This window comes from Heliangelus exortis, chromosome 20, assembly GCF_036169615.1.
Source record: "Heliangelus exortis chromosome 20, bHelExo1.hap1, whole genome shotgun sequence".
NCBI classification, from domain to species: Eukaryota; Metazoa; Chordata; class Aves; order Apodiformes; family Trochilidae; genus Heliangelus; species Heliangelus exortis.
The window spans coordinates 4,311,420-4,322,932 of record NC_092441.1 but is presented as its reverse complement, the minus strand read 5'-3'; positions in this window follow the sequence as shown (position 1 = coordinate 4,322,932).

Sequence of the window (11,513 nt, the reverse complement as noted above, 5' to 3'; positions counted from 1 at the left end):
AGCGACTCCAGGGACTCCTCTGATGTGGACTCTTGGCTGCTGCCCCAGGCCTGCCTTGCTCACCTTGCTCAGGTACTGTGGGACAGGGCTGTGGCTGCCCAGAGCTCAGCCTTGCCAGACTTGTTAGCACTTCCAGCCCCACAGCCCTCAGGGAGCAGTCTCTTGAGTTATTTCAAAAGCTTGGAAGCTGGACAAGTGTTCATCTGGCTGTTTTACTGTACACTTCCTTTTCCTTGATAGTGGGGAGATAGAGGGAGTAGGTTACTAATGCTACTCTTGTTCTTTTCCCCCACTGTTTGAAATACAGACACTTTGAATGTTTAAAACTGAAGCTTTGTAAATAGAGGATTTAAAGAGGCAGAGAAATTATTTGTGCAGTAACCTGATAGGAAAGCTGGAAATTGTATTCACTTCTTGAACCAGTGATCTCCTACCCACTGAACTGAGTTTAAAACTTTTTAAATTCATATTCACCTCATCTGCAAATGGAAAGTCTAGTAATTCAGACAGGTTTTGTGCCACTCCTCTGTTTTTGGTGGCTCCTTCTAATTCCTGGCATTTCTGTTGTTTTAAATCACAGTTTCCATTCTGCTACCACCTACTCTGCCTTTCATGTGAGATATCTGGTTTATTGGACAGGAGTTACTTTTATTTTCAAGTTAATTCATGTTTGGTTTTTTTCTAATTAGAACTGATTTAATTTCCCATTCAGACAGCAAGCAATGAACATCTTGATACACCTGTAGATACACCTAGGACTGGGAGTTAACCATCACTTAGTGTAAGTTTAGGCAATGCACTATCTGTAATACTGTTAAAGATTCCTGGAGAAGTCCATGTCGTTGCTTTCATTAAGTCTTAAAAATTAACATCATCAGCCAAGAAACAGCTTTCCTGCCTCAAACTAAGGAAATGAAGGCACTTTGAGTTATAGGAATACAATGATGAGTTTGGGAGCTGCTTGGGGGAAGTAACATACCAAATAGTGGTGTCTGTTGCTGAAATACTCTGCAAACATCAGCCCTTGTAATCCCTCTTTCCAAGGCACACAGAGGCAAAAATTAGTTTAAAATAGACTATGCTGTGACCTGTCCAAGAGCCTGTACTCTCACTGGCAGATGCAGTATGAACCCAGGCTTTATCAGTCCTGTTACTGTGCACCCAGTTCCCCCTCTCTGGTATTGTGGCTTTGTCCTTTGCTTCCTGTCCTGGCCAGGTGCTGTGGGCTTGAGCTGGTAACCTCCATACTGATAGGAGCTGGGGAAATGCCTAATACTGGTGAGACCTAAATTGTGAACTGGTGACCTAGATTTTTTCCATTCTTTGATATGTGATTTGTACAATCTATGAAAAAATGAGCCTTGCCATCTTACAACAACACAAATGGAAGGTAAACAATGTTCAGGGTATTTGAAGGAGAGGACAATAAGGAGAACTGCCCCAGAAATCTTTCAAAAGTTTTCGTGGGGTTGCAGTGCTAGAGATGGGAAAATGCAGTCCAGGTTTTAATTTTTTTTTTTTCCAGCATGCTTTATCATAATTTACTATTGATGATGTCTAAAAAGGAGCTGTGGTGTAAGTAGCCAGAACACTTTTTGGTGAAACGATTAAAATTCCCTGTGACTTGTGTCACATTGATTGGCATATCCTGGGCATGGTATCTCTGGAATTCAGTGTAGTCCCACTTGCATCAAAAGTAATTTTTGGTCCAGGATGCACTTTGATTTGTGTTTAAGGCACCTGGCAACTTTGTAATGAGCAGCTTTATAAATAACTCTGTATTATTATCTTTATGTCTTAGTGGTAGTATTGTTATTTTTATGGTACTGTAATGCTTATTATGGCTATTTTATGGTGTAATTTGATTAGTGTGTTACCCTAATGTCACATAGAAAAGGGGAGGGCATTCCTGTCATACTTCTGAACACTGCTCCTTCTGTTTTTATCAGAGGAACCCAAAGCCCTTTGGCGATCATTAATTGTCCCACACCATATAAGTAAACTCAAGCACAGAGAACTTAAATGATTCCCCCAAGCCCACACAACAAGTCAGTGGCAAAGCTGAGAGTTAGAACTCGAGTCCTAACTCCCTGATGTCTGTGTTAACCACTAGAAAACATTCCCATCACAGTAACAGCAGGTATAATAGAAATGAAGATTGCCTCTTTGGAGTATTTTAGGTCAGGTCAGTTGTAATGAGAACACTCAATGTTTTATAAACCCTTTAGGTTTCCTGTTTAGGACTTGATCAAACCATAAACTGCTCGTTTAAATAAGCTCTGAAAACAAAATGTACTAGGAAGCTGAGTAGGGAGACAACATCCAACAGCAAACTTATGTTTATTGCTCCTTTGCTTTCCTTGCTGGGATGATGCCGTGTACTTAGATTAAATATGCAGAGCCAAATTTATCCCTTGGGTGTAATTTTTTTGGACTCTGAATGACACTAGGGTGAATTTGGCACATTTACACTCAAAATTAATATGGGTTTGACGAATATTTGGAATGGTGTCAAAGTGTTGTGGGTTAAGTTCTGTTCTCAGTTCCACCAGTGCTAACCCAGGTTAACTCCATTCTGATCTAGCACTGGATTTACAGCAATGTAATTCCACTGGCCCAGCATTCAGCTGGTGTGAATTAGTTTATCTGCACTGGAATGCAGGCAGCTCAGCTGCTTTACACCAGCTAAGAATCTGACCCATATTTAAACAGAATTACTCCCAAAATACACAATGGCAAATGCAATGTGAATTAGGTCCACTATGCCCCCAATTTGCACTGGGGAAACACAGCTGAAGCTGGTTCTGCAGCTATGCCATGCACCACCACAAACTGGTGTGGCAAACCTGAACCTGACCCTCATTTGGTCTTCTGATGCTTTATAAGTTTTAAAATAACACTGCAGTAAGTGTTACACATGCTGTGTGTGTGTAAATCATCCCAAACTGCTGCAAATCATCATCCGTTCTCTTGTTTCAAAGCAGAGATTGGGAAGTGCTTGGTGATATTTGGGCTCAGTTCAGATATTCCAAAGCTTGGATGGATGGATTGTTTTGATTCTTTCTTTGAACTCCTTTCCCACCCCTGCTAAAAGAAACAGACAGCTCCACTCAGTTCAGCGACAGACAAGTTGGAGACAATGCTCCACTGCCCTCCCCAGTACCACCCCCCACATGCCAAATCTGCAGACATCTGCTGGAGCACAGCTCTCTGGTAATAAAGAAGTGCTGGGATTCATGTGATGTACAGCCTGTAGCATTCACAACTGACTGAAATTAACCCCTGTTCTATGGGCCTTAGCTTGGGTTTACGACTGGGGGTCTTTTGTTTTATACCACTCTACAGAGGTGCCTTTGCCATGCTAAAGATTTAACTAAATTATAATGAATGATCCTCACCAGCTCTGTGCCCCTAATTAGAACAAGTCGCACAGACATATTGTCTCCTTGATTTCCTCTGTTACATTTCTCTCACTCTCTTTCTCTGCCTGAGACACATGGGTCCCATTAAACATTTTAGCATTTAATGTGGTTCCCTTAAATGACTTCTCAAGTTTTCAAGTTCCATTTAGAATTGTATGTTACTCTCCTGACTGTGGTTTTGATTTTGTTACGTTTCATACGTTTAGCCAAAGCAACTGCTCTTCTCCCCCCTCTAGTGGGGAGTAGCTCAGGTCCGTGGAAGCTGTGGTTCAGTGGCTGCCTGTACGCTTCGTAGACGTTCACACAGATCTCTCCCTTTATCTATCAAACAGAAATAGGAAAAGAGCTCCTAAAGATTGTTGCATGCAACCGTGGTTGTGAGAGGTTTTTTCAGTGCAGTACAGTTGCTTTTGTATTGAAAACAAAGCATCTGTTTATTATCATCACACTTCTCTCCAGATCTCTTAAGTGTTTCTTTAATATACAGAGCTTCTAACTGGTTTGGAGATGTTTCCAACCTCAATATAAATGATCGACAAAACTCTCTTCTAGCACGTGGTTATATGTATGACCTGTATTATCCCATCATGCATCCCTAATGTGCAGATGGAGCCCCACTGAAGGACACATTTTGTTGTAGAACACCTTGTCTGTAATGCAGTCCCTCAGGAACCACTACAATGAGAATACCAAATTGACCTTTCCAAGAGTATCAAGTCAAGTTCAAGGGCTGGACCCTAATCCTCAAGGTATTTTGTGACCTAGGCCCAAGGTGTCTCATAAAGCTTGTCTGTCCCACTGTAGTTATCTTGTTTCAGATCTACGCCTGGGTAATTATTTTAGAATAAGGATCCCTTCTTTTCCCTGCTCTTTCCCCCCATTTGGATTATGCTTCTCTGAAAATGTTAGATATCTGTTAACAGGAAAGGCCATTCTTACTCCCAAATAAGCATGGCATAACAGTGAAGAATATTGTAGTATTATAACAGAAAAATAATTAGAGAAGGTAAGATTTATTTGAGAGAAAAGGCTTTTTCATAGAAATTAAGGAAGCCTGTTACAAAAATGAGCAGGAAACCTGGGTTCCTAATTCCCTAAGTGGCATCTTATTGAGGACCTGCATCTTTAAAGCTGTTGACTTTCTCAGTACCAGACTGACACAGATTGCTGTTAGGATACTGCCAGGATTGCAAACCCAGAAGCTTATTCCTTCCTATTAAAGGGTGAATTCCCTGGTTCTGATACCACTGTTGCATTATTTTAGTGGTGGATTTTGACATGCCACAACAAATACACAATATAATTTCAGTGACAATGTCTTGCTACTTGGATCTCTCAGATGTGAAATCAGCCAAGATTTAATTATGGTGACTTACCAACATTGCTTGTTTTAGAGATAATTCTTAAAAGTTTCCACAATTTATTGGCTTCCAGGTTTAAGCCACAAGAAGCTTGAAATTTATCTCTAGGGCTGAGATTTAGGTTTCATTAACAGTTAAGCCTTCGTCTGGAGTGCTGATGTGTTCTGCAATGGGGAACTCAGCTTGTTGGTAACATTAGCAGATTTGTGAGTCCTCAAACACGTCCATGGATAACTGTATTTCAACCTTGTGTTCTTTATTTTAATCCACTGTCTGATAATGGGTGACAGGGCAGATAAGAGAAGGAAATGTGGCAGTAAGATTTAATTCAGTCCTGCATGTTCTACCCGCAGCTGCTGTTTGCTTTAAGGTGATGGCTGACTTGGCATCTTCTGCTTTAACATCAGGAAAGCCAAGGCTGATGCCAGGCTCTTCAATGCATTTCTTACCAACCCCTCATGGAGACTTTAGGATTACTGTAAAGAGGTATCACAGGTCCAGGAGCTGTTTTCTGGAATCATTCTTCTTGCAGTAGTGCAAATGGACAGCTTTTGTTTCTATCACAGCAATGATCACTGTTTAAATTAAATAGAGCTCTTTGAAATTTTCTTGACAGAGCAGTTTTCTGTTGATAAATGCAGCTTCACTAAAGTGAAAATGTTTCTCCAGGGAGGGTATCGATTTTGGCAGAATTATTCCACAGGAAAGTTAAAAACGAGCATCTTAGCTTTGTTGAGAGGAATTTTATGAAGCTGAAGTATTTTGTTTTGGCTTCATAATTTTTCATGTTTATATTTTCATCTTATACTAAGGCTGCAAAGATAGATATTTAATAACATATAATTACATTAGTATCTTTGTTTCTTCACTATTTCAATAAAAAGTTTAGCTAATTCTAAAGCTTGGAACATCTTAGTAATCTTGTTTTGTCGAGAAAAACAAGACATTTGTCGACATTTCAATTTAACATGACAACAAATTTTAAATATAGAAATTTCCTATTAGAAAAGTATTCCTGGCTAGAATTTCTGACTAGTTCCTGCATTAAGTGCAAACATTATTAATTTCTTTAGTTGATCTTCATAGCTCTGCAGCCTTCTGAAGGAACTTCCATTGTATGAGAGCGGTTCCCTAAAAAAAGATTATTATAATTTAAAAATTGCCTTTCTAAACTATAGAGTAGCACTTCCTCATCTTTCACAAAAAGGTATCCCAGTTTTCTATTGGACTTTCTCACTATACTGATCACTTATATTAATACCTTATAATGAATGCTTCTACTGTCTGTGCAATATATGAGTCACAGCACTGCTGTTGAGGTAGAGGTTAATTTTTTTACGAATCATAAAAGGTGGCAGAGAAACTAAGATCCAGACTGTCAAAGGTTCTTGTGCTGCTTTAGCAATAAGTGACTTGCTCTGCCACAGTCCTACTGTGTGATCTTGGGTGAAGAATTAACAGTATTATGTCCCTGACCACTTTGTGAGAAGTTTCAGGCAGCACTTCTGTGCCTCTCGTGCATGGACCCGTGTTGAAAAATCCCAACTCATGTAATTCAAAGGGTTAAAAATCAAGGAGGCAAACCACCATCAACAAAATGCCATGCCTTTGATTTAATAAAGAGATAATCCTCTTTCTATTAGCTATGATAATAATGACTCACTACAAGTAAATGAAGGAATATACACAGAATGACATCATGTGAACAGCACCATGTCTGTGGGACTTAAAATGAAGAGGATTATTCCAATATATCAGTTCTGAGCCTAAAACTGGCAAGGATGGATCTGGAGTAAAACTTAACATGAGAAATGTTTATTGAAGCACTAACATGAGAAAGGAATTACATAACTGAAGTTATTAAAAACAATAAGCTCTTATTTCAAAAGCTTTCATTTCAGTAGAATAATATACACCCAGATTGATATAAGGCTGGAATTCTATTGAGTCATTCTGATGACATCATGAACCACAAGAGGAGCTGTGCCGTGGTTTATCGATGTCTTCAAACCACACCCTACCCCCTGGATGGAATTACAGCCTTCATCTTACACTGGACACCAGAATCTCATGTGGTTCTCCATGTGGAGGGAATTGCCCTGACATCAGCTGTTGGTCTGAACCAACACTGGGGTAAGGACAAGGAGCTAAAGCACTGGTTGCTCAAAATTCTGAATTTCCAGGCCTTCTGCTTTGAGATGGCCCATCAATGGCTTTGTCATGGCAAGAGTTGTCAACTCCTTTACATGGATCAGAGGTTATTTAAAACAATTTCTAAACTGCAGCAAACTAACTTTTTAGGTAGGGTCTTAATCTGATTTTTGCAGACAAGGACTTTCAGTTGATGTTGCTGATCTGGATTGTCCCTGATCACCCCAGAGATTGCTTTGTTCCCATGAGATGGGAGCTGGGGAATGGCTGGAAGTAGCCACTTTGTCTAATGTTAGCACTAAAATGGCAATTTTACTGTACTGGGAGGGGAAAGAGGTTCCTATAGAGAATGATTCAGAACAAAAGTCATCAGATAAAACGCAGATGAGATGTTCAGGCTGTCCAGTTCTCACTGGGAATAGTTGATGGATCCCTATTCAGTGCCCCTGATGCAGGCTGAAAGATTTCCTTGCAGCTCTGGTGGCCCCATTTGGAGGCACCGTGGTGTAGGATACACACTTAAATCCAGTGCCACAGAATACTTCTGGAAAAATCTCTCAGCCCACCAGTTTCTTTGCCAAAAAGTAGAGATAGCATCACTCGGGGGTTATGCAGATAACTGGGCTGGATCCCAGTAAAGTTTTTCTCATACTAGGATTTAACTTTCTACTATAACAAGGAAATGCAGTTTTGATCTGTCAGACCAAAGCCTGACTCTGTTTACTATTCTAATGCTTAACTACTAATTCCTGAATATCTATTTCTGGTAAATTGCATTCCAGTGTTAAGCAGAAGAATAACTGAGAGGTCGATGAGATTCACAGTGGTGCCACCAAGGATGGATCCAGCAAGTTTTCCATGTGCTGATGTCAACTGCAGTGCTAGGGGGGAGGAATCCACCCTGCCCATTACTCAGAGGGTGCTGACAGAGAATCTTTTATGAGGAGTTTAAAATATTCTGGAAAAGGCTTCTTACCCTAGTCCAAAGGAGCCCAGATTTGCTGACTTTCCAGGCACGTTGCAGTAGACACACATTTATCAGATATCTGGAGAAAGTGAGATTATGGCTCTGTCCATCTTCCCTGTGAAGGGGTCAATGAAATGCTGGGGAGATAAAGCCTGATTTTATCTGTGCCAAGGCATCTGGGCAGGCAACTTCATTATCTAAAAACTAAATGGAAAATACATGTGGACTTGACCAGGGAAACTAAGCAGTGAGGAATTCTACCTACACTTTAAGGGTAGGAACTACTCTTTATACTTTGGAAAGATGGAACTGTTGATAAAAGGACTTCCATGGTTTCTGACAGGTCTGTATTTCCCCTTTGTTTCTCTCATCTTCCCCACCACCTCTCCATATTGAATCATAAATGTAGAAATACTTTGTTCTCATTCAGTGAACTGATTTCTTGTTTTGGATGTTGGTCTTTGATAACAGAAGTTTCTAAATCCTTGATTAAATTTACTCTACTGCAGCAGATTGTGTTAGGAAGGCAATTACTAGATGAAGCCACATCAGTAAAAAGATGGATAAATAAATGAACTGGGAAGAAGACAGTTTGGATCAGAGCTCTAAAACTTCTAAGCAGGGTCATTTTTCTAATTATAGGACGGTGAGGCCGAAGAGTCCAAGTGCCCAGGCAAAGTATGAAAAAAAGTATCCAACTGAATAAATAAATCTCTTAAAGAAAAATAGTTGTCTGCCAAGAAACTTAATATGAAATGTTGAGAGTGCAGTTCAGAAAAAGATTTAATTGGAGATATACTCCTAAGAATATGTAAATAGTCTTTCGGTTTCTTAACTAAAAGGAGAAACAGATGCCAGGTCTAAGATCTGAGATCAAATATGAAAAGTACTGAGGCCTCTAAATGTCACTTTAAACATATATAATTAGATTCTTATCTTGCTAAGAGGTTGGGCAGTGCTTTTCCAGTGGAAGGTATAAACTCTTTAGATATATTTTCCAGTGAATGGTTCAATTGTCTACTTTAAATGCCGTAAAATTAAAACATCTAGATTTTAAAATGTAATTTAAAATTTTAGGAGGCCTGAAGACAAAACATTGATATGTCAGTTTTGACTAGCCAGCCTTTTTGTGCTCATTTGTTTGGACCTCCTGGTTAGGGATTCAGAATCTATTTAGTGTTTGGGTACCCCAACAGTAAAAATTTCCATGTGGACTTGACTGGGATGCCAGTTATAGGTGGATCAATATATTGAGCAAAATAAGTAAATCAGTTTTTATTTGTTTAAGGCCCCACTAATTAACAGATTTCTTACTAATGAAGTACAACACTTCATGGGGCTTGAGGCCATTCACTGAACTGGGGATGTTTTTGCCCTCCCTGACTTTGCTAGGGACCATCAAGGAAAACACTAAATCATAGAGCAGAAATTAACATTGACAGAAGGGATGCCTCAGTCACTGCCTGACTTTGCAAATTTTCATTTAAATGAGGACATCAGATAATTCAACAAAAAACAGTATACTCCTCTATGCCTTTAGCAACAGCCAACAGACTGAGACCCTGGAGTTTATTTTGCTTGTCTGGGGCAACAGCTCTGACTTCTGAGTTCTACCAAAAGCCAAGACATAAAATGATTGTGACATTTCTGATCCAGTAGGAATTTGTAAGTACCAGAAAATTCAAGCAACTTTCACTCCACAAGTCACAGGTTCAGGTAGGAGGCTTGGGCTGATTTTGTTCAGGTTTGATTACTGCAATAAATCTGAAATTAAACCAAGCTTTCCAACACTGAGTTTCCAGTGATGCCAGGCTAGATTTATGGTTCTGGGAACAAACCATACAGTTTTGCAGAGATTGTGGTGTTGCCATAGAATCAGAGACCTAAAGAGTCTGGTCCAGTCTCTCCGCCTGCCCTGAAACACATTGAACTCTACCTAAAGCCTCTCTGTCAGCTGCTTGTCTGTCCCATTGCCTTCTGTATGCTCTGAAGCAGACCTGAACAGCAAATCAGGGAATGATAAGGGGTGCCTAATCCCACTGGGTCCTTCTGTGTGGCCTTCTCTTATCCCCAGATCCAAAGTGCAGCCTTACCAACAGCACCCCTGCCTCCGCTCGCTGTCCTCTGTACTAAACTTCTCTAAATCCACCCCATAATCCCAGCCTGCTGCTGCACTCTCTGTTTTGGAATCGACAACAAATGTTTAGCCTGGCCAGGATTATCTGGCAGGGATCTGACTATTGTGGGGACAGTAGCATTGACCCTCATTCAGGCTGCAGCAGGGCCAGGGCAGAAGGATTGGCACCTCTGCAGGAGCTGCAAGCATCACCTTTGCCTCAGAGCTCAGATCTCCCACACGGTCCTGGAATGTGCCTCTTGTCTGCTACCCGGCTGGCTGGGGAAGTTTTGAAAAGGTTTAATTTAGCTCTCATTTGAGTCCCTTTGCTTTGCCAAAAATATCTGAACTTTGGTTCCAAGCAGAGCTTAGGAATCATCCTGGTTCCCAAGAGAAAAGACAAGGGGAGTACAGGGGAGAAAAAGTTGAGCATTTTAAAAGAGAGATGATACCAGATAAGTATTTTTTTTTTCCTTTTTAAAGGGACAGTTGTTTTGTGTACTTACCTGCTTCATGCTGTAGCACAGAAGATGAGTGACCAGCTCCAAAATTTGGGATAACAGCGACACTCGGTGGCCAGCAGCAACCTGAGGCCCCGGTGGCTTTCCTAATAGGTGACAGTTCTCTGACTTGTACCTTTTGGACAAGTCCAGCTGTGCAGGGGCAGCCTGAGGATCACCTGTGGGTTTCTCTCAACAGATTCCACCTCTTGGCAAGATGAGAGAGGTCCTGCTGTGCCTGCAGGTGGGGATGGAGGTTCCCCAAGTTACTGGGAACTGCTGGGCTATCAGAGCACAGAAGTGGCCAGCGGGGCAGCCTGGCTGCATGTGGGGTGGGAGAGCATGGGGCAAGGTGCCCAAGGCTCAGGTTGGCAGCAAGAGCCTGAGGAGAAGGTCAGAAGAGCCTCTCATGCACTGTGCCACATCTCTGAGCACATTTGTGTGTGTTTGGTTCAGGGATAAACCAGGGACCACTGTCTTGCCTGATGTAAATCACCACCACCCAGTTGAAATCTATAGCATTGGTAAATCTTGTAGTGTTCTTGGAAGTTTAGAAATATTTGGTGCCATTTCTTAGGGCCCCAGGAGTCTTGTGTGGCTGCACAAGAATCTCAGCTTTCATTTTGAGAAGTCCTTGTACTTGAGGGGAAAAGCTTGGTAAGATGACTCAAGATCTCTGTAAGGACTCAGATATCTGGATGCAAATAGAAAAAAAAGAAAAAAGGGAGGAAAGACCAATATGAGTTTTCTGCTACACTTTCAAAATAGTCTCAGTGTTCTGGAGATTGTGGTGGCTGCTCTGCTGGTTGGATTGAAAGGAAATTAAACAATTTGCAGTGTCTTAGGATTTGATCTAAATAAGTAATGCAATAGCATATATATGAAAATAAGGAAGAATTTATTTTAAACGGCACGGATTATAAACTGCATATGCCAATTACTGTTCTCTTTCTAGACTGTTTTTCTCCTTTTCAGTGACATTAGCATATCCAACTA